Source organism: Bacillus rossius, chromosome 5, assembly GCF_032445375.1.
Source record: "Bacillus rossius redtenbacheri isolate Brsri chromosome 5, Brsri_v3, whole genome shotgun sequence".
NCBI classification, from domain to species: Eukaryota; Metazoa; Arthropoda; class Insecta; order Phasmatodea; family Bacillidae; genus Bacillus; species Bacillus rossius.
Genome location: NC_086333.1, coordinates 37,177,439 through 37,201,612, shown reverse-complemented (window position 1 = coordinate 37,201,612; position 24,174 = coordinate 37,177,439). Strand labels below are relative to the sequence as shown.

The window sequence follows — 24,174 nt, the reverse complement described above, 5'->3', positions numbered from 1 at the left end:
GGCTCCAATAATCATTGCCTGCAATATTCATTGGTTCCAATATTCATTGGCTCCAATATTCATTGGCTTTAATATTCAATGGCTCCAATATTCATTGACTCCAATATTCATTGGCTCCATCAGTCATTGACAACTACAGTCTTTTGGTCCCAAAAGTCTTTTGGCTCCAAATATATTAGGCTAGAATTCTTCGAGTCTAAGAGACTATGAGACCACATGGCTACGAGTCTAAAATGATCTAGCTGGTTACGAGTTATACATGGCTTGCGAGGCTACAGAGCTACGAAGTTTCTAGTACACAGGTTTACATGACTGCGAGGATACAGGACTACAAGTCTGCAAGAGTACTTGACTACGAAGGTACTCGTCTACATGACTCCAGTTATCGCATCTGTCTTAGATGGAATTTTCTCTTTTGCTACATCTACACCATCAGCATTATGTTATAAGATTACAAAACTACTTGCTTACGTAGCTTCAAGTCTACGAGGCTCCAATACATCATGACTACGAGACTACGAGCCATGAGGTTACGAGACTATGCGATTGCAAGTCTTCAAGGTTACGTCATCGCGAGGCTATAGGACTACGAAGCTTCCAGAACGCATGGTTACGAGAATGCATGACTAATTAGCCGCATGGCTACGAAACTTTATGTCTCTAACTGACTACAATAGCACTATTCAGTGGTGAGAGTTAATTTATTTCATGCAAAGGTACTTGCTGCAAGCAGTTCCGCTTTTCAACATCAGATGACGTCATCTGATGTTGAAAAGCGGAACTGCTTGCAGGTAAAATAATATTTATTTTATGCGGGATGCGGGTTGTTCACTATCGATCGCATAAGAAGAATGGCATCGATAGTCTTCAAGGAGAAGGAAGTTCATCCTTCCTGCTAGTGCTTCTCAGATTTCTCACGGTCCGCCATCTTGGATTGCGACGTCACAGCTGCCATCTTGGATGGGTGTGACTTTGACCTTTGACCGAAACCACAGGAATGATCGCAAGCACACGGATTAACCATCATAATATTGACAAGAATAATCAGGAGCACACGGAGAAAAACGACACATGGTTTCTTTGATATCATAAAATTACAGAAAAAAATATTTAAAAATAAAAATAAATTAATAAAAAAATTTAAAATAAAAACAAAAAATACATAAAATTCTGGCTTGTACTAGAACTCTATCTTTGCTCAACAATGATAAGTTTACAAGCTAGTAGAATCTGTTTATGTATTTTTTGTTTTTATTTTAAATTTTTTTATTAATTTATTATTTTTAAATATTTTTTTCTGTAATTTTATGATATCAAAGAAACCATGTGTCGTTTTTCTCCGTGTGCTCCTGATTATTCTTGTCAATATTATGATGGTTAATCCGTGTGCTTGCGATCATTCCTGCGGTTTCGGTCAAAGGTCAAAGTCACACCCATCCAAGATGGCAGCCGTGACGTCGCAATCCAAGATGGCGGACCGTGAGAAATCTGAGAAGCACTAGCAGGAAGGATGAACTTCCTTCTCCTTGAAGACTATCGATGCCATTCTTCTTATGCGATCGATAGTGAACAACCTGCATCCCGCATGAAATAAATATTATTTTACCTGCAAGCAGTTCCGCTTTTCAACATCAGATGACGTCATCTGATGTTGAAAAGTGGAACTGCTTGCAGCAAGTACCTTTGCATGAAATAAATTAACTCTCACCACTGAATAGTGCTATTGTAGTCAGTTAGAGACATAAAGTTTCGTAGCCATGCGGCTAATTAGTCATGCATTCTCGTAACCATGCGTTCTGGAAGCTTCGTAGTCCTATAGCCTCGCGATGACGTAACCTTGAAGACTTGCAATCGCATAGTCTCGTAACCTCATGGCTCGTAGTCTCGTAGTCATGATGTATTGGAGCCTCGTAGACTTGAAGCTACGTAAGCAAGTAGTTTTGTAATCTTATAACATAATGCTGATGGTGTAGATGTAGCAAAAGAGAAAATTCCATCTAAGACAGATGCGATAACTGGAGTCATGTAGACGAGTACCTTCGTAGTCAAGTACTCTTGCAGACTTGTAGTCCTGTATCCTCGCAGTCATGTAAACCTGTGTACTAGAAACTTCGTAGCTCTGTAGCCTCGCAAGCCATGTATAACTCGTAACCAGCTAGATCATTTTAGACTCGTAGCCATGTGGTCTCATAGTCTCTTAGACTCGAAGAATTCTAGCCTAATATATTTGGAGCCAAAAGACTTTTGGGACCAAAAGACTGTAGTTGTCAATGACTGATGGAGCCAATGAATATTGGAGTCAATGAATATTGGACCATTGAATATTGGAGCCAATGAATATTGGAGCCAATGAATATTGAAGCCAATGAATATTGGAACCAATGAATATTGGAGCCAATGAATATTGTAGCCAATGACTATTGGAGCCAATGACTATCGGAGCCAAAAGACTGTTGGAGCCAAAAGGCTGATGGAACCTTTTGGAGCTATTCGAGCCAATTTATATTGGAGCTCATGGATATTTGGAGTCAATGAATATTGGAGCCAATGAATATTGGAGCCAATGAATATTGGAGCCAATGAATATTGGAGCCAATGAATATTGGAGTCAATGATATATTAATGTGCTTCCTTTTCGTCGATGGTGCTGCTTTTCGTTGTCGGTGCTTCCAAATGTGCTACCTTTTTGTTGGCGGTGCTGCCTTTTCTTTGTCGGTGCTTCCATATGTGCTTCCTTTTCGTTGGCGGTGCGGCCTTTTCGTTGATGGTGCTTCCTTTTCGTTGTCGGTGCTTCCAAATGTGCTGCCTTATCGTTGGCGGTGCTGCCTTTTCGTTGTCGGTGCTTCCAAATGTGCTGTCTTTTCTTTGGCGGTGCTGCCTTTTCGTTGTCGGTGCTTCCAAATGTGCTTCCTTTTCGTTGGCGATGCTGCCTTTTCTTTGTCGGTGCTTCCAAATGTGCTTCCTTTTCGTTGGTGGTGCTGCCTTTTCTTTGTCGGTGCTTCCAAATGTGCTGCCTTTTCGTTGTCGGTGCTGCCTTTTCGTTGTCGGTGCTTCCAAATGTGCTGCCTTTTCGTTGTCGGTGCTTCCAAATGTGCTGCCTTTTCGTTGTCGGTGCTTCCAAATGTGCTGCCTTTTCGTTGTCGGTGCTTCCAAATGTGCTGCCTTTTCGCTGTCGGTGCTTTAAAATGTGCTGCCTTTTCGTTGTCGGTGCTTCCAAATGTGCTGCCTTTTCGTTGGCGGTGCTTCCAAATGTGCTGCCTTTTCGTTGTCGGTGCTTCCAAATGTGCTGCCTTTTCGTTGTCGGTGCTTCCAAATGTGCTGCCTTTTCGTTGTCGGTGCTTCCAAATGTGCTGCCTTTTCGTTGTCGGTGCTTCCAAATGTGCTGCCTTTTCGTTGTCGGTGCTTCCAAATGTGTTGCCTTTACGTTGTCAGTGCTTCCAAATGTGCTGCCTTTTCGTTGTCGGTGCTTCCAAATGTGCTGCCTTTTCGTTGTCGGTGCTTCCAAATGTGCTGCCTTTTCGTTGTCGGTGCTTCCAAATGTGCTGCCTTTTCGTTGTCGGTGCTTCCAAATGTGCTGCCTTTACGTTGTCGGTGCTTCCAAATGTGCTGCCTTTACCATGTCGGTGCTTCCAAATGTGCTGCCTTTACGTTGTCGGTGCTTCCAAATGTGCTGCCTTTTCGTTGTCGGTGCTTCCAAATGTGCTGCCTTTTCGTTGTCGGTGCTTCCAAATGTGCTGCCTTTTCGTTGTCGGTGCTTCCAAATGTGCTGCCTTTTCGTTGTCGGTGCTTCCTAATGTGCTGCCTTTTCGTTGTCGGTGCTTCCAAATGTGCTGCCTTTTCGATGTCGGTGCTTCCAAATGTGCTGCCTTTTCGTTGTCGGTGCTTCCAAATGTGCTGCCTTTTCGTTGTCGGTGCTTCCAAATGTGCTGCCTTTTCGTTGTCGGTGCTTCCAAATGTGCTGCCTTTTCGTTGTCGATGCTTCCAAATGTGCTGCCTTTTCGTTGTCGGTGCTTCCAAATGTGCTGCCTTTTCGTTGTCGGTGCTTCCAAATGTGCTGCCTTTTCGTTGATGGTCCTTCTATTTTTAATGTTTTTTTTACTCTAGTATTATTGTAAATGGTTCTTGATTTGACTAGCGTATTATTCCATATGGTGCATGTATATAAGTGAGTCCTAGACAGCAGGTCGCTCAGTTTGTTACTGACGTCGTCGGTGTAAGTATCACCTAGTTTGTTTCTTCTGGTGCATTAATCACGTAATTACCTGTTCTTGCGAACTCGATGGCATCTTTACCGACTTTAACGACGAACTCGATGGAGGTTGTACCATCGACTGCGGGAACCTTGACGTCAGCGTCGACGATGGTGGAGCAGATCCCGTTGGCAACGTCGATGTCAACACTGGAGGAGACTTCAACAGATGTGGTACCGCCAGCAGAAGAGACTTTAATGCCGCTAGTGCTGGCTGCACAGGGAAACTCGGCGAACGCTGGTTCGACATCAATGGAGACTTCAATGGATGCCGAATCGACAACAACTAACGAACATCGGTGCTGTTACTGCGACAAGATTTTCTTAAACAACAGCAATGCTGGACGACATGAGAATAGAGAATGTGCCAAGAACCTATATCGTAAAATGTTTGTTTGTGAGAAATGTCATAAGCAGTTTGCCAGAAAAGATAATACGAAAACGCACATGAAGGCATGCAAAGGTCCTGCTGTTCGGCAGAAAGTAAAGGTTTCGGCGCAACAACGATGCATTGATGTTCATAAGAGTATGCCTGGAGATGGTGCAACTGCGGCAACGTCAGTATCTGGATCGGGTCTGAAAGGTTTGTCTTCATCACCACGGTATCCTTGCAGCTACTGTGATACGTCGTTCGCATTTGCTCATGATGCACGAAGACATGAGCGGAGCAAATGCACGAAGAATCCATCTCGCATGAAGTTTCGATGTGATGAGTGTCATGAATGGTTTACTAGAATTGATAATTTGCGACGACATGCGAAAAACTGTAAAGGTGAAGTCCGTGTGCCTACTGCTGAACTACCTGCAGAAATTTCGACTCCTCGGTTTAGGTTGAAGGCTCGTGAGCGTACAAGCAAGAAAACCGATGTGCAGCAACCGATTGGAGCTAAGAATTAGTCATTTCACACCGCTGCGGAACTAAATGATTATAAGATTGCTGGCTTTCGCAAATGATCCTGTAGTAGAATAGAAATTATGTAATAAATATTATGTTTGTAAAAGAACTTGTGGTGTTTAATTCCTCGAACCTGTTACTATTATGTTAAATTGATGTTATATTTAATTTTTTTGCATCGTCCTAGATCGTACCAAGGACCTTAGTCGACCTAATCGATCAGTATATAGATTACAAATTTATTTAATGAATTTTGGAATTTTTCCCGAATTTCTAGCTAAATAATAATGGATTTTCAAGATGGCGGCCAAATGACAAGATGTCTGGTGTCACAGCAATAATAAATGATTACTGCACTCTAGCGGATAAGAACTAAACTAACATGTCATCAGCGCACTCTCGCCGACGATACACTGATGATGGCTTCCAGCAGACGAGGACAAGATGGCGGACATGACGTAATACTACCTGACGATATATATATATATATGCTTTTGAAAAAAAGTGGAGGGAGTCAGTATGCCTGCAGCCACCGCGGGGGAAGGATCGGTCGCCATTTTTATTTTTTTTGCACTCGTCGGGTTTGAACCGAGGACTCCGAGCTCCGTGTCGTAAATGTTTGTTTTTTTAATATTTTATTAAAAATTTTATTATTTAATTTTTTTATAATTTTTACATTATTTTCATTAAAATCGGATAATAAATTTAAAGATGGCGGCCGTAACGGAAATTGCAACGGTGACGTCATAATTCAAAATGGCGGATAACACAATGCCGGAATGTTCGAGAAAACGTAATGACGTCATCCAAGATGGTGGATCCAAGATGGACGTCGGGGTCAAGGTCAAAGGTCAAGGTCACATCCTGATAGAGGCTTAACTGAGGCTTGAGTTAAGGATGCTTAAGCCTCTATCAGGACATTTCTAGCTGCTGGGATTTTTAAGGACTAAAACGGGAAATTTTCCCTCGAAACGGGAATTTTTCCCTCGAAAACGGGAAATTTTTTCTTAAAACGGGAAATTTTGAGTCATTTTGAGTCATTTTTGAGGAATTTTGAGGAATTTTTTCCGCCGTGACGTCACAATCCAAGATGGCGGACACCGGCTCCCGGCTCCACCGCCTGAGGCCTGATCTCGGACCGGCTATTATATACTACTTACATAAAGCGCTCCTCCAAGGAAAATATATTTGATCTTACATAAATGTAGGAGTACGAGAATGATTTAATAGAATAATTTAGTGTGTAGTTAGTTGCATAAATGAAAGACTCGACCATGATCGTAGCTAGGATTAGTGGAAGGGAAGGATAAGAATACATTTTGGATAGGTTAGTTTTGTTTTGAAAAGAAGTAATGAAATATGGTGAAGAGGGTACAATAAGTTTCTGGCGATGTTTACAGGGAAAAAGAGGTAGGCATTAACTATCTGGACAATTTTTAATTCATGCCGGGGTATTTTCCTTAAGTAACCGGTAAGAAGATCTTTAAAGGTAGGCAATAGCTTTAAAATGTGAAGCAGAATTGGGTTGATATGGGCTATATTAATGGTATGCTAGTTTTGGTAGGGAGAAATGATCAACACAGGGTAGTTGCATTAGACCGGTCCGGGCAACGATAACTTGAACAGAAACAGAAACAGAAACTCTCTTTAAAACGTGTTGCGTCTCACTGGAGCTAACGATTACCATAATATTGATGTGCTGTATATAAACTTCTGGAACAAACTAAAAGTTCGTCCCAGATATGCTCAGTATTGTAGCAAAGTCTTCAGCCTAAATAATTTGGCCAAATGTAGATAGCTTCGAAATATGTTTTATGTTAAAATGTGGTTTATGTGAGAAATTAACTTGACCCCAGTTCAATTTTTGACACGCATTGGGTGTTTAAAATGCTATTATTAGCAAGTGTTATTCTGACATACATCATTTAGAAGTTCACTCTTTCCCTCCAAGCCAATAGAACGTCTAGTGACTGTAACCATTTCTGCACAAACCGATCCAGTCTCAAAAGCAGCAGCAGTAACATCGGCCCACCGTTTATCCTAACTCGCTTGTGAGTGCCTCGACCACGCTTCTTCGCCTGGTTCACAGTGACTTTCACTTCTTCACTCATTCGAGTGAGACAACACTAGGGCGACATTCCACCAGACAAGGAACCTTTTGAGGGAAAAAAAAATTGTTGTGGGAACCAAAAGTCCGTTTTCACGACGCTTGCAGTGCGCTAACGTAGGGACAACAAGAATCCGGATTGAAGGAGGCACGCAACTCACTGCAACACATGGAGCCATTACAAGCAATGGTTCAGAATGTCCTGTACGCGGATCATTCCGTAGCTGATACTGAAGTTTGGTAAGTGCTACCTCGTAAACCTGTCACACAACTGCTATGTTGTCCTTAGTCTATTCAGTTTTTTTTCTAAATTCACCTATTTTTGCGAACCGGGGTTTTCTAAGGGCCCTGCCTACTCAGAAACTCTTGCGTTGTGAAGAGTTTCAGAAGAAGAAAATCACGCAATTTAAAAACTGCTCAAGATATCCGAGTGAGGTCTGTTTACGAAAAGCTGAGGGGGGATGGGTAGTTCTGTTTCCGTATTTCGTTTTTAAACTGTATTTTTAAAAGAGTGAAAATGGCTAAAACACGTTTTCAGAATAATTTTTAGTTGTGAAGTAACCGGTACTGATTCTTGAAAGCACTAATGGCCTTGCATTATACTTTTGCCTTCATTTCTTCGCCATATAATGTTATGATTACCGAACAAATCTTGTAGTTACCCTATGCACGACGTAAAGACTGCGTTGCTAGTTAAAAGCCCTGCGCTTAGAGGCGATACCACGCTAGAACCACCAGCGAGCATCGCACGTATGATTCCGCATCACTAACATAAATAGACCCTTGTCTAAGCTAGTTTAAGTTCTGGAAGACAGACATAAATGTAATTCGAATAAACTAAATATGGCCGTTATTTTATTTTTCTTCTACCAAGTAAACATGTTAAGACGATTAAATATTTTGCCAAAATAAAAACGTGTCATAGAAAATATTTGACTGAAACAACTTTCTTAATTTGATTTCAATATTTAACTGTATAATGATGTTGACATTAACCATTCCTTTCTCCAATCAAATTGCTCAGTTCACTCAACGATTCGGTCACACCCAAGGTACAAAATTCCTGCTGTTCTCATTTCTGAGGTTGGAACACTTGGAAAAGTCTGATTTAGACGCAACCTGGGTAGTTATAAACCAACTATAAGAAGTCATGGGCAAATTGAAATATTTTTAGTTCGTCTAATGTTCAGGCGAGGTCTGTGGAGACGGTAGTACACAACTTCACAGAACAGAGATGTCGCAGATGGACTATAACATGGCCTGTTGTGATGGAACAGTGCCAGCATTTGCCTGGAGTGATTCAGGGGAAAACTACGGGGGAAACAGTTATCAATATGGCCGAACCCAGATTCGAACCCGAGTCCTCTGGGATGCAAATACACAGTCTTGAAAGAAAGAAAGAAAAAATTACACGTTATCGAAGATAACCTCTCGCCGAAGTGGGAATCATTTGAAAAGTGGATCTTTTTTTTTTAGCATAACGTGTTCCAATTAGCTGTTGAATGGAGCTCCCTTACAGACGACCGACCAGGGACTGTCCCTCGCGGCGGACACCCGGGATATGCTCCCTGCCAGTGCCGGTGGCTGACGCCCAGACGTCTTCAGCTCATCGCCCACTGCAGCGCGCCGCGCCGCGCCGCGCAGCCCCGGAAAGAATACCGGCTTAACAGTTTGCATGTATTTAAGGGCGTATGTCCCGTTCCAGGTCATTATTTTAGATTTATATTAATCACTGATCAACTTTTAGACATTTTCAATCGTTTAACTTTCACGAAATGAAAAATATATATAGTTGCATACTTTTTGCATAATTAGCTGCCAAAGGTACATTTTTAACCTTTTTGGATTGTACAAATAAGGAGAATTTAATTTATTGCAGAATTGAAACTTTTTAGGATTAACTGCAATGCCACTAGCTACTTCAAGAAATGGTTTGCATTTCTTTCAGAAAATATTAATTAATTTTACCTGACATTTCAAAATTCTCAAAATTTTTATGATCTTGACAGCCAAGAAACATGTCCGCCGCGGAATTGTTCCGGCGCCGGAACTCTCGGGAGAATTCGGAGCGGAATATTTCTGCGCGGCGCGGCGGCTTGCTACAGTGTGCGCTGATCTTTTAAGTAAATTCGGGAAACAGGTGATGGAATCCCCCGTATTATTTCTCACTTCTCGTTAATCGGGTGAATCCACATCTGCCTTTGTCTGTTCTCCTCTTCCGATTCCAGTAAACATTATAAAAAAACAAATCTTCCTCCTCTGCTCATGACGTTAAAATTAACAAAACCTAACATGCAAACAAATAACAAAACTAAATCTAAAACAAAAACCAGTCACGTGATACACCTGTGCACTAGGTCAACACTGAAGGAGCTGAGCGTTCGGAAGAATCATGAAACGGCGTCTGTAGTGTGCGACCCCCACGAGCGGAACCTTCGGAAACTTCCGCGGGGCTGCGCGGCGCGGCGCGCTGTAAGTGGGCGATGAGCTTTCCCCGCTCACTCCGCGTCCCGCGGTCCCGTGACGGGAATGAAGATCGCGGCGCGGAGGAAGCTCTGATCGATGTGCCCGCGGAGATCTACTTCCGGCCGTCAGAACCGCGAGAGACGTGCTCGTCGGTCAGTGGCGTAGCCAGGATTTGTGTATGAGGGGGTGTTAAGAAGCATGCGCCCCCCCTCCCCGTATTAAAGCGGGGGGTCCGGGGGTCCTCCCCCGGGAAAATTTGGATTTTAAGGTGTAAAATAGTGCTATTTTAGCAGTTTTCGGTACTTAAATTTAAATATTGTAATGGTAAAAATTTTATTAATTTTTAATATGAAATTTGTTTGAGTGATGAATAAGAAATTTAATTAAAGATTTGGGGCTAAGGGGGGGGGGGGTTGGACCCCTAAACCCCCCCCCCCCTGGCTAAGCCCCTGTCGTCGGCACCTGACAACACCGCGCCAATTCGGTGGCGCGGCTCCAGACCCGCGGGGACAGAACAAGGGCGTAGGAACCAGGGGGGACAGGGGGGACGTGTCCCCCTGAACGTTTTGGGTGGAGGGGACTGTCCCCCCCAACTTTCTATACCGTGATACTTTTATTTTATAATATTATTCTGCCCAACTTTATTTGTAATTACTTCACTCTCAAGTTTTATCTTAAGGAAACAATAATAATTTTAACATCGATGTATCCAATGTATAGATACAAAAACTGCTTAAAAAGCGCTATTTTGCACTTTTAAAGTCAAAATTTTCCGGTGGAGGACCCCGGGACCCCCCGTCTTAGTAGGAGAGGAATGGGTTTACATGGCATCAAGATCATCATATGCCCCCCCCCCCCCCCAACTTTATGAACACAGCTACGCCAATGGGACAGAACAACGAGTCGCGACCCGCGGGGACAGAACAACGAGTCGCGCGGTTTTGCGTCGAGGGCCTTTGTAAGCGTCACTGTGAGTACAACCGACAATGTTTAACCTGCGCGTCCATCATTTGTTTTAATCATTCAACAAGTTCTTCTCGCAAGAGAAACATATAGGTGTCTCTATCAAGGGTCACTAAAAAAAATAAAGCTAGACTCTAAAAAAAATTGTTTGTACTTTTACAAAGATAGTCCTTGGAAATCCAGTTGCCAACGATATCACTTTTAAAATTGCAAGGCATATCTTTGTACCATTGGCCATTTTACACAAAGAAAGTCCTTGGAAACCCAGTTGCCAACGATATCACTTTTAAAATTTTAAGGCAGAGCTTTGTACCATTGGCCATTTTACAAAGCTCTGCCTTGCAGTTTTAAATATACATCTTTGGCAAATGTGTTTCCAAGGATTATTCTGGTAAAAAAGTACAAATATTTTAATAGTGTAAGGCAGATGAATATCGCATGTTAAAGGCACTCATAACCATGGAGATAGGAATAGTCAGGAGACGACATGCTGGTGATGTAGTTGAAGTCACTTTTTAACCTCGTCATCGCCATATTGTTCCACCCAAAAAAATTGCGTAAATGGTGATTGAAAACGTCTGATGATGGTTAGTACAGAATGAATTACAATCTTCGCCATCTACAACTATTTTCACGATGCAAAACACTACACTTCCGCCAATGTTTTGGGTGTTTAACAAATGTGGCGCAACAACTAGCTGATAAAAACTACGTGATTCACCGTTTTATTATTATATAATAGTAATTATTTGATACTTCTGGCCAAACACAATAGTACCAATTTGGCACAATAGTACAATTATATATAGTATATATTTTTGCTTTCTAACACTGATTTAAAGTAGGCATTGTATTATTATGCACGTTATTTATACCTACATTAAATTAAGTTTAACATAATGAAACAAGGCTTATTAGACAAAGCGGCTCGGAACGGCTCCGGTAGCTCACTGCTGCGACAGCAGATCCGCACGCGACATCGCGGTGTCGTCAAGGAGCAGTGGCGGATCCAGGATTTTGGTTTGGGAGGGGCTTGACCCAGCTGAGGCTAGGCTTTATCAAGGCAAACACTAAAACAATAGTGGACCCAGATGCTTTTGGAGGGGGCTTGAGCCCCTTAGCCCCCCCTCTGGATCCGCTACTGTCAAGGAGTGTGACGTCAGACCCGCGGCGGAACACTAGTGGCAGACAGACGAGAGCGCGAGGCCAGTAGCCAATCAGAAGGCGCGGCTCTTGCAGGTAGGTGACCCGCCGAGTGGTTAACGGCGTCACTTTTTCACACCAAATGTCCAATCTGTTGTGGTCTAGTCTCCTAGCTTCCGATATATTCTAATGCAAAATATTAAATACAGTGTACATTTTAAGGCTCGTGAGGTAATGAAGTATCAACACTGCGTACATGTGACCAGAGCGAAGCTACAAACTCTACGAACAAACAACTATAAACGAAGATGTCAACCACTAGCGGACTATAACAACTGGTGACCACACTAACTGGCTGAAACGAGATAAATAACCTAAAGCTTGCAAAATGAAATTGCCGGCCCCTTACAGTTTTATTCAATCCAAGATTGTGGATGCAATATGGCTGCCGGAATCAAAGTCGAAGTTCAATTTCGATGTCATTCAAGATGGTCATCCATCGGACCGGCACCTCACCCTGAACCCTGTTTGTGACCGAGTCAAATTAAATTACTTTATATCATATTATTTTAATGACTACTGAAGAAAATCAATTTTCAACTAAAATAAAGTACATAGTACAAAACAATAATATGAAAATTTACAAATATAACTGATGCCTATTTTTAAAAATATGTTTTTAAAACAGAGTTGAAGAAAAAAAAATTTTTAGAAAAAAATTGGTTGTCTGTAAAGTCGGTTTACGGACGATAGTTTAACGTGACAACGTCATAACAAAACATTGATGAAATGATTGATCCAGAAGAAAGGGAAATATATTCGTCCTGAGACTGAGCCGTAATAGGTTTTTGCAACCAAACCATTTAGGCATTAAAAATATTATACTCTTTGAGAAAGAATTTTTTTTTAAATTTTTTATCTTTTGTATGATAAAATCTACCTCTGCATACTTTTATGAATAAAATTTAATCATTTTTATTGATATATCACTATTTTGTATGGATACAAAGGAGTGGAATGAAATGTACAATTTAATTAATAAATTTACTTTTATTTTCATTAATTATTCAAATATATTTATTACTTTTGAAATGTTACGTGTCCCGTATTTATTTTTACAAGTACAAAAAAAATTACGCACCTGCCGGGATTCCAACCGACAACCTTACAATTAGAAGCTAGCGCCGCTTATCGCTCACCCACGAGGCCATATTCGATAATTAATAGTTTCAGATGTTATAAATAAATTTATAAAAATTTTGTTCACAGTAGGGGAAAAATATTATTTCGTTTTTATAACTCGATTTTATAACAAATACGCATCCCAAATACACCAAACTTATTTATAATGTGTTACAATATTTATTAAAACATTGTGCAAAAGATCCCGGTTGTAATTTGAATTATTATGTGTAACTGTAAAACACCATTGTTGGTTCAAAACGTATTTGAATATTCAACATTACTTTTAAATAACTGTACCGATTGTGCTGAAAATCGGTGGTCAATCGTTAAATTACATAATATTAATAATATAACGACGAAAATATGATTGAAAGTCAAATCGATGGTCGTTCCAATCAAGTGGAAGAGAGATGCCACGCATGCGTAGGCCCTACAATGAGCATGAAGAGAGATGCCACGCATGCGTACAATGAGCAAATAGGACACATCCGTAGTGGGACATCCGTAGTGGGACATTTTTTCGTGCGTGCTGCCGGCGTTCATAGATTTATTAGACGTTGTCACGTCAAAAAACAAACACCATTTTTTGTTTAAACCAGGTTATTTTTGGTTAGAACCAGATATTTTTATTACATTAGTTATTTTGGTTCTCAGCACGTTCAAATGAAAGCCGCATTCTGCCACTCATATTGAACCAGAAAAGTTATATCTAACATAAAAGAACTGAAGTCCAGCAAATCTGCACATCTGACTGGGACTTAACAACAGAAAGAGTATTTTCACCAGGAGGTGGATTCTTCATAGAAGGGGTGTTTTCCACAGAAAGGGTATTTGCAGTAGTATCAGGGATTTCCCACAAAATATAACTTTCTTTAATTATAAATTTCTTACCGTTTTAAACCTTTGCCTACAATTTAATAATTAATTTAATTTTAGGCAAGTTTTTAGCTGGGTATAATCACAACTTATTCAGATATTTAAATTATAAGATCTTAATTAGTATTAATTATTTGTTCCCGTAAATAACAATAAACATTAATGATCAAACTATTTTTATTTTTAGAGTGGAATTCAACCTTTCATTAAAATGTATTAAGATATACTTAAAAATAATTTTTTAAAAACATTTGGCTTTTTTGATAAAAACCACTTTATTTAAACCATGGTTCAAACCATTGTTTAAGCCATTGTGGTTTAAAACAGCCAACCCTGCTATAAAACACTTAAATGATAGTCTGATCGGCTCTTAGGCTGGTTGGATTCCCAGACATCGCCGTGGAAAGACGACCATGGCGTGACTGGGTCGTGTAAATGAAATGATTCTGTGGTGGAAATCGAATCCAAGACCCATGGCTCCGCTCTGCGTCTTAGCGTTGAGGCATCAGTTCGGGCCACAGCAATATAATATCATACTAACGCTTAATAGGGCAATTAAAAAAAATTAGTTGAATGTTTAAAATACTCGTGATGTCGAAGCAAATTGCGAATATTAAGCAAGGCTGTATTTTATATATATATATATATATATATGTATATATATATATATATATATATATATATATATATATATATGTATATATATATATATATATATATATATATGTATATAAGTAGTATTTGAATGACGGTCCTGAAACAGGCGTCAGGCGGTGGATTGTGATTGTCGGTCCGCCATCTTGGATTGTGACGTCACGGCGGCCATTTTTTACTCAAAATTCCTCAAAAATGACTCAAAATGACTCAAAATTTCCCGTTTTCGGGGGAAAAATTCCCGTTTCGAGGGAAAATTAGGATTTCGAAAAACCACAAAAGTCGTTTTGCCTTAAAAACCACGAAATGTCCATATGTAGGCTTAAGCATCCATGTCTACAGCCTCCGATAAGCCTCTGACGTCATCATGGATAATGATGTCACCGTTGCAGTTTCCGTTACGCCCGCCATCTTAAAATTATTATTCGATTTTAATGAAAAAAATTAAAATTAATAATAAAATTCAATTATTAAAAATTTAATAAAAAAATTTTAAAAAAAAACATTTACGGCACAGAGCTCGGTATCCTCGGTTCGAACCCGGTGAGGGCAAAAAAAAAAAAAAGGCGAACGTTACTTCCTCCACAGAAGCCACCTACAGACTGACCTTCCACCAATAACAAGGTATATATCATCAACTAGTATGATGTCATGTCCGCCATCTTGTCTTCGTCTGCTGGAAGACACCATCTTGTTATCGCCTGCTAGAGTGCGCTGACGACATGTTAGTTGAATTCCAACCCGCTAGAGTGCAGAAATCATTTATTATTAAGGAGGCATCCACCATCTTAGAATTTGGTCGCCATCTTTGAATCGTGTAATTATTTAGCTCGAAATTCGGCAAATATTCCAAAATTCACCAAAAAAATCGGCAATCATCTTACAGAATGATTCAATCAGTTCCAGTCCTTGGTTCGATACTCGAACAATGTAATAATGTTTTATTTTATGTAAAAAATAATAATTTCAATAAACCATTTTCAAAATTCTTAAAGAGACTTTTTATCCTCTACTACCATCATCCTATAAGCCATCAAGACCATCATCTTGGAAATTCGTAATTATTATCCTACAATATTCAGGTAAAAGTTCAGAATTCATAAAATAAATATCCAATCAATATCCTGATAAATTCAATCGAGTATGGTTCTTGGTACGATCTTGGATGATGCAAAAAAAATTAAATAAAACATCAATTTAACATAATAGTGACAGGTTCGAGGAATTAAACACCGCAAGTTCTTTTACAAACATAATATTTATTACATAATTTCTATTCTACTACAGGAACACTTACGAAATCTAACAATCTTATAATCAATCATTTAGTTCCGCATCGGTGTGAAATGACTAATTCTTAGCTCCAAGCGGTTTATACTAGACAGAGACCAACCAGAACCTTTACTGACATAGTTCTCCTCTTCTTGACAGAGTTTCTGGATACCGTTTTTAACAGTTTGCTTCACATCGTCAGAACTGTAAATTACTGCAGCCGATGTCTTGAATGCACATTTCTTCAATTTGTCATATAACAGATATGGCTTTCCATATATACAGTCCAACCACAAGTTATATTTCAAAGGTCCGTTTGTTGCTACGTCATCAGTAAGCTGATTGATTATGTCCTGTCTGGTATAATCAAGAAAATTACAAATGTCCTTCGTCTCACCTAACGTATTTAAATAATAGTAGTCTTTCAACGTTCCACGAAATGCAGACTGCGCCAAGTAGAAGCCATTATCGTTTACTTCTAATGCCCCTAACACAGTCTTAGGTTTAGTTCCATGTTCAGACGTCATAGCAATCGGTTGCTGCGCATCTGTTTTTTTGGTTGTACGCTTCCGTGTCTCCAAACTAAAGCGAGGAGTCGAAATGTCGGCAAGTAGTTCAGCAGTAGGCTCACGGACTTCACCTTTACATTTTTTCGCATGTCGGCGCAAATTATCAATTCGAGTAAACCATTTAAGGCACTCATCACAGCGAAACTTCATGCGAGAAGGATTCTTCATACATCTACTCCTCTCATGTCTTCGTGCATCATGGTAAAATGCGAACAACGTATCACAGTAGCTGCAAGGATGCCTAGTTGAAGACAAACCCGAACCAGTTGACGATGTAACTGTGGTTGTACCATTTCCAGGCATACTCTTATGCACATCGATGCATCGTTGTTGCACCGATACCTTTACTTTCTGACGCTCTGCAGGACCTTTACATGTCGCCCAGTGTTGCTTCAAATTAGCATTTCTTGTAAATTGCTTGCGACACTTAATACAGCCAAACATTTTACGATAAGGGTTCTTAGCACATTCTCTCTTCTCATGTCGACGAGCATTGCTGATGTTTGAGAAAATCTTGTCACAGTAACGACATAATTGTTCATTAGTTGTTGAGGATTCGTCATCCATTGAAGTCTCCATCGAGAGCGAAACAGCGTTCGTTGAGGTTTCCTGTACAGATAGCACTACCGGTATTAAAGTCTCTTCTGCTGGTGGTATCATGTCTGTCGAAGTCTCCTCCAGTATCGTCGTCGCTGACGTCAAGGTTCCCGTAAACGATGGTACAACGTCCATCGAGTTCGTCGTTAAAGATGGTAAATATGCCATCGAGTTCTCAAGAACAGGTATTTCACACGACTTATGCACCAGCTGAATCAAACTAGGTGATCCTTACACAGTCGACGACAGTAACAAACTGAGCGGTCTGCTGTCTAGGACTCGCTTAAATACATGCACCGGATGGAATAATACGCTAGTCTAATCAAGAATCATTTACTATAATACTAGAGTCAAAACAACATTTAAAATAGAAGCACCGACAACGAAAAGGCAGCACATGCATCGAAAAGGCAGCACATTTGGAAGCACCGACAACAAAACGGCAGCACCATCAACGAAAAGACAGCACATTTGGAAGTACCGACAACGAAAAGGCAGCAAAGTCAACAAAGGGGCAAATCATTTGGAAGCACCGACAACGTAAAGGCAGCACCGCCAACGAAAAGGCAGCTCATTTAGAAGCACCGACAACGAAAAGGCAGCACCGCCAACGAAAAGGTAGCACATTTGGAAGCACCGCCAACGAAAAGGCAGCACATTTGTCATTGGCTCCAATATTCATGGGTTCCAATATCAATTGGCTCCAATTGCTCCAACTGCACCAGCAGCGTTATGTTATAAGATTACAAGGCTACTTGCTTACGTAGCTTCAAGTCTACGAGGAAAAAAAATACGTGGCTACAATTCTACGAGGTCCCAAGACTTAATTACTACACGACTTCGAGCCATGAGGTTACGATACGTGACTACGAATCTTTACGTTTACGAGACTGCGAGGCTACAGAGCTACGAAGCTTCTAGAACACAAGTTTATGTGACTGCGTGTTAACAGGAATACAAGTCTGCATGAGTTCTTGACTACGAAGCTACTCGTTTACAAGGCTCCAATTGCCGCATCTGTCTTCGACGGAATTTTCTCTTTTGCTGCATCTGTACCAACAGCATTATGTTATATGATTACAAGGCTACTTGCTTACTTAGCTTCAAGTCTACGAGGCTCCAATCCATCATGACTACGAGACTACGAGCCATGGGGTTACGAGACTATGCGATTGCAAGTCTTCAAGGTTACCTGATCGCGAGGCTATAGGACTACGAAGCTTCCATAACGCGTGGTTACAAGACTGCATGACTAATTGGCCACGTGGCTACGAAACTTCATGTCTCTAAATGACTACAATAGCACCATTCAGTGGACTACGTGACTCAAGTTTACGTTACTGCGAAGCTACAGATCTACGAAGTCTCTAGAATTCAAGTTTACGAGACTGCGAGGCCACAAAGCTACGAAGCTTCTAGAACACAAGTTTACGTGACTGCATGGATACAGGAATACAAGTCTGCATGAGTTATTGACTATGAAGCTACTTGTCTACAAGGCTCCAATTGCCGCATCTGTCTTAGACGGAATTTTCTCTTTTGCTACATCTGTACCATCAGTATTATGTTATAAGATTATTAGGCTACTTGCTTACGTAGCTTCAAGTCTACGAGGTTCCAATGCATCATGACTACGAGACTACGAGCCATGAGGTTACGAGTCTATGCGAATGCAAGTCTTCAAGCTTACGTTATCGCGAGGCTATAGGACTACGAAGCTTCCAGAACGCATGGTTACGAGACTGCATGACTAATTGGCCGCATGGCTACGAAACTTCATGTCTCTAACTGACTACAACAGCACTATTCAGTGGTGAGAGTTAATTTATCTCATGCAAAGGTACTTGCTGCAAGTAGTTCCGCTTTTCAACATCAGATGACGTCACGTGTTGTTTGCAGGTAAATAATATTTATTTATTTTATGCGGGATGCGGGATGCTCACTATCGATCACATAAGAAGGATGGCTTCGATAGTCTCCAAAGAAGGTTCATCCTTCCTGTTAGTGCTTCTCAGATTTCACACGGTCCGACATCTTGGATTGCGACGTCACGGCTGCCATTTATGATGGGTGTGACCTTGACCTTTGACCGAATCCGCAGGAATGATCGCAAGTACATGGGTTAACATTCAAAATATTGATAAGAATAATCAGGAGCACACGGAGAAAACCACCATAATATTGACATGAATAATCAAATGCACTCGGAGAAATCCGCCACACGTTTTCTTTGATATCATAAAATTACAGGGGAAAAAATATTTAAAAATAAAAATAATAAAAAATTTAAAATTACAAAAATCCATTAACAGATTCTGCTAGCTTGTGAACTTCTCATTGTTGAACAAATATAAAGTTTTAGTACAAGCCAAAATTTTATGTATGTTAGTAATTTTAAATTTTTTATTATTTTTATTTTTAAATCTTTTTTCCCCTGTAAGTTTTTGATATCAAAGAAAACGTGTAGCGGATTTCTCCGAGTGCATTTGATTATTCATGTCAATATTATGGTGGTTTTCTCCGTGTGCTTCTGATTATTCTTATCAATATTTTGATGGTTAATCCATGTACTTGCGATCATTCCCGCGGTTTCGGTCAAAGTTCAAGGTCACAGCCATCCAAGATGGCAGCCGTGACGTCGCAATCCAAGATGTCGGACCGTGTGAAATCTGAGAAGCACTAACAGGAAGGATGAACTTCCTTCTTTGGAGACTATCGAAGCCATCCTTCTTATGTGATCGATAGTGAGCATCCCGCATCCCGCATAAAAGAAATAAATATTATTTACCTGCAAGCAACATGTGACGTCATCTGATGTTGAAAAGCGGAACTACTTGCAGCAAGTACCTTTGCATGAGATAAATTAACTCTCACCACTGAATAGTGCTGTTGTAGTCAGTTAGAGACATGAAGTTTCGTAGCCACGTGGCCAATTAGTCATGCAGTCTCGTAACCATGCGTTATGGAAGCTTCGTAGTCCTATAGCCTCGCGATAACGTAAGCTTGAAGACTTGCATTCGCATAGACTCGTAACCTCATGGCTCGTAGTCTCGTAGTCATGATGCATTGGAACCTCGTAGACTTGAAGCTACGTAAGCAAGTAGCCTAATAATCTTATAACATAATGCTAATGGTACAGATGTAGCAAAAGAGAAAATTCCGTCGAAGACAGATGCGGCAATTGGAGCCTTGTAGACGAGTAGCTTCATAGTCAATAACTCATGCAGACTTGTATTCCTGTATCCACGCAGTCACGTAAACTTGTGTTCTAGAAGCTTCGTAGCTCTGTGGCCTCGCAGTCTCGTAACCTTGAAGATTCGTAGTCACGTAATCTCGTAACCTCATGGCTTGAAGTCGGGTAGTCATGAAGTCTTGGGACCTCGTAGAATTGTAGCTACGTATCCAAGTAGCCTCGTAGACTTGAAGCTACGTAAGCAAGTAGCCTTGTAATCTCATAACATAATGCTGCTGGTGCAGTTGGAACAAAAGAGAAAATTTCGACGAAGACAGATACGTCAATTGGAGCCTTGTAGTCGAGTAGCTTCGTAGTCAAGTGCTCATGCAGACTTGTAGTACTGTATCCTCGCAGTCACGTAAACTCGATTTCTAGAGGCTTCGTAGCTCTGTAGCTTCGCAGGTACGTAAACTTGAATATTCGTAGTCACGTAGTCCACTGAATGGTGCTATTGTAGTCATTTAGAGACATGAAGTTTCGTAGCCACGTGGCCAATTAGTCATGCAGTCTCGTAACCACGTGTTATGGAAGCTTCGTAGTCCTATAGCCTCGCGATCAGGTAACCTTGAAGACTTGCAATCGCATAGTCTCGTAACCCCATGGCTCGTAGTCTCGTAGTCATGATGGATTGGAGCCTCGTAGACTTGAAGCTAAGAAAGCAAGTAGCTTTGTAATCATATAATATAATGCTGATGGTACAGATGTAGCAAAAGAGAAAATTCCGTCGAAGACAGATGCGGCAATTGGAGCCTTGTAGACGAGTAGCTTCGTAGTCAAGAACTCATGCAGACTTGTATTCCTGTTAACACGCAGTCACATAAACTTGTGTTCTAGAAGCTTCGTAGCTCTGTAGCCTCGCAGTCTCGTAAACGTGAAGATTCGTAGTCACGTATCGTAACCTCATGACTCGAAGTCGTGTAGTAATTATGTCTTGGGACCTCGTAGAATTGTAGCCACGTATCCAAGTATCCTCGTAGACTTGAAGCTACGTAAGCAAGTAGCATTGTAATCTTATAACATAACGCTGCTGGTGCAGTTGGAGCAATTGGAGCCAATTGATATTGGAGCCCATGAATATTGGAGCCAATGACAAATGTGCTGCCTTTTCGTTGGCGGTGCTTCCATATGTGCTACCTTTTCGTTGGAGGTGCTGCATTTCGTTGGCGGTGCTGCCTTTACGTTGTCGGTGCTTCCAAATGAGCTGCCCCTTTGTTGACGGTGCTGCCTTTTCGTTGTCGGTACTTCCAAATGTGCTGTCTTTTCGTTGATTGTGCTGCCTTTTTGTTGTCGGTGCTTCCAAATGTGCTGCCTTTTCGATGACTGTGCTGCCTTTTCGTTGTCGGTGCTTCTATTTTAAATGTTGTTTTGACTCTAGTATTATAGTAAATGATTCTTGATTTGACTAGCGTATTATTCCATCCGGTGCATTTATTTAAGCGAGTCCTAGACAGCAGACCGCTCAGTTTGTTATTGTCGTCGACTGTGTAAGGATCACCTAGTTTGATTCAGCTGGTGCATAAGTCGTGTGAAATACCTGTTCTTGAGAACTCGATGGCATATTTACCATCTTTAACAACGAACTCGATGGACGTTGTACCATCGTTTACGGGAACCTTGACGTCAGCGACGACGATACTGGAGGAGACTTCGACAGACATGATACCACCAGCAGAAGAGACTTTAATACCGGTAGTGCTGTGAGTACAGGAAACCTCAACGAACGCTGTTTCGCTCTCGATGGAGACTTCAATGGATGACGAATCCTCAACAACTAATGAACAATTATGTCGTTACTGTGACAAGATTTTCTCAAACATCAGCAATGCTCGTCGACATGAGAAGAGAGAATGTGCTAAGAACCCTTATCGTAAAATGTTTGGCTGTATTAAGTGTCGCAAGCAATTTACAAGAAATGCTAATTTGAAGCAACACTGGGCGACATGTAAAGGTCCTGCAGAGCGTCAGAAAGTAAAGGTATCGGTGCAACAACGATGCATCGATGTGCATAAGAGTATGCCTGGAAATGGTACAACCACAGTTACATCGTCAACTGGTTCGGGTTTGTCTTCAACTTGGCATCCTTGCAGATACTGTGATGCGTCGTTCGCATTTTACCATGATGCACGTAGACATGAGAGGAGTGAATGTATGAAGAATCCTTCTCGCATGAAGTTTCGCTGTGATGAGTGCTTTAAATGGTTTACTCAAATTGATAATTTGCGCCGACATGCGAAAAAATGTAAAGGTGAAGTCCGTGCGCCTACTGCTGAACTACTTGCCGACATTTCGACTCCTTGCTTTAGATTGGAGACACGGAAGCGTACAACCAAAAAAACAGATGCGCAGCAACCGATTGCTATGACGTCTGAACATGGAACTAAACCTAAGACTGTGTTAGGGGCATTAGAAGTAAACGATAATGGCTTCTACTTGGCGCAGTCTGCATTTCGTGGAACGTTGAAAGACTACTATTATTTAAATACGTTAGGTGAGACGAAAGACATTTGTAATTTTCTTGATTATATCAGACAGGACATAATCAATCAGCTTACTGATGACGTAGCAACAAACGGACCTTTGAAATATAACTTGTGGTTTGACTGTATATATGGAAAGCCATATCCGTTATATGACAAATTGAAGAAATGTGCATTCAAGACATCGGCTGCAGTAATTTACAGTTCTGACGATGTGAAGCAACTGTTAAAAACGGTATCCAGAAACTCTGTCAAGAAGAGGAGAACTATGTCAGTAAAGGTTCTGGTTGGTCTCTGTCTAGTATAAACCGCTTGGAGCTAAGAATTAGTCATTTCACACCGATGCGGAACTAAATGATTGATTATAAGATTGTTAGATTTCGTAAGTGTTCCTGTAGTAGAATAGAAATCTATATATATAAAAATTTAGCTTCCGTATGTATTTGGCCGCAAAACTCGGAAAGTATACGATGGTTTGGATTGAAATTTTTACAGAACATTGCATCTTAACAGAAGAGTGTTTATATGAAATAAAAGTTTGGGAAAATCCACCGGAAAAGTCGGAAAAAAAAGTTTCTATAACTAAATATCATGGTCACCTAACTTAGTTGTGACCACGCTCGACGATGCTGTACCATATTGTCGAAGTTCAAGCACATCAGGCTACTCGACCATTGTCCCTTTACGACTATAATTTACACAAATATGTATATATATATATATATATTTCAAGAAAGAATAAAAAACTTTATTTAATTTGAAAGTATATTCTTTCGACTCTATTGATAAAAATACGTTTAAATTAAAAAATATTCAAATTTTTGGAGCACAGTAAAAAAAATGCATTTAACCACGAATATGCGAGTTAAACTTCAGAACGATCCAACAGCAGTCATATTTTCAAGACAATTAATTGAAGTTGGTAACGGCACTGTACCTACAAATCCAGAAACAGGAAAAATCAGCTTATCATCTGATTTATGCAACATCGTAGATTCAAAAGAGGAATTAGTAGACAAGGTATTCCAAAACATCGAAACAAAATTCAAAAATCATGCATGGTTGAGCGAAAGAGCCATTCTAGCGGCTAAAAATGTTGACGTACACGATATGAACAATAGTATTATAAACAGAATCGAAGGTGAAACAATGACATACAAATCTATTGATTCAGTAGTGCACCAAAATGAAGCAGTGAACTTTCCAACGGAATTTCTCAATTCACTCGATGTTCCAGGATTACCACCACATATTTTGAATTTGAAAATTGGTGTGCCAATTATATTGCTTCGAAATATCTGTCAGCCTAAAATATGTAATGGTACACGATTAGTAGTTAAAAAATTAATGGATAATCTTATTGAAGCAACAATTTTGATTGGACTTCATAAAGGTGAAGACGTATTACTTCCACGAATGCCACTTATTCCGACAGATATGGCGTTCGAGTTCAAACGACTTCAATTTCCAATACGCCTTGCGTTCG

The 24,174-nt window shown here is 40.4% G+C and overlaps 1 protein-coding gene across 1 annotated transcript in view; it reads right to left on the bottom strand.

The window, feature by feature from the left end:
* The window catches only part of LOC134531709 (nipped-B-like protein), a 185,719-nt gene that overhangs the window by 127,653 nt on the left and 33,892 nt on the right, over positions 1-24,174 (bottom strand). The window lies entirely within an intron of this gene.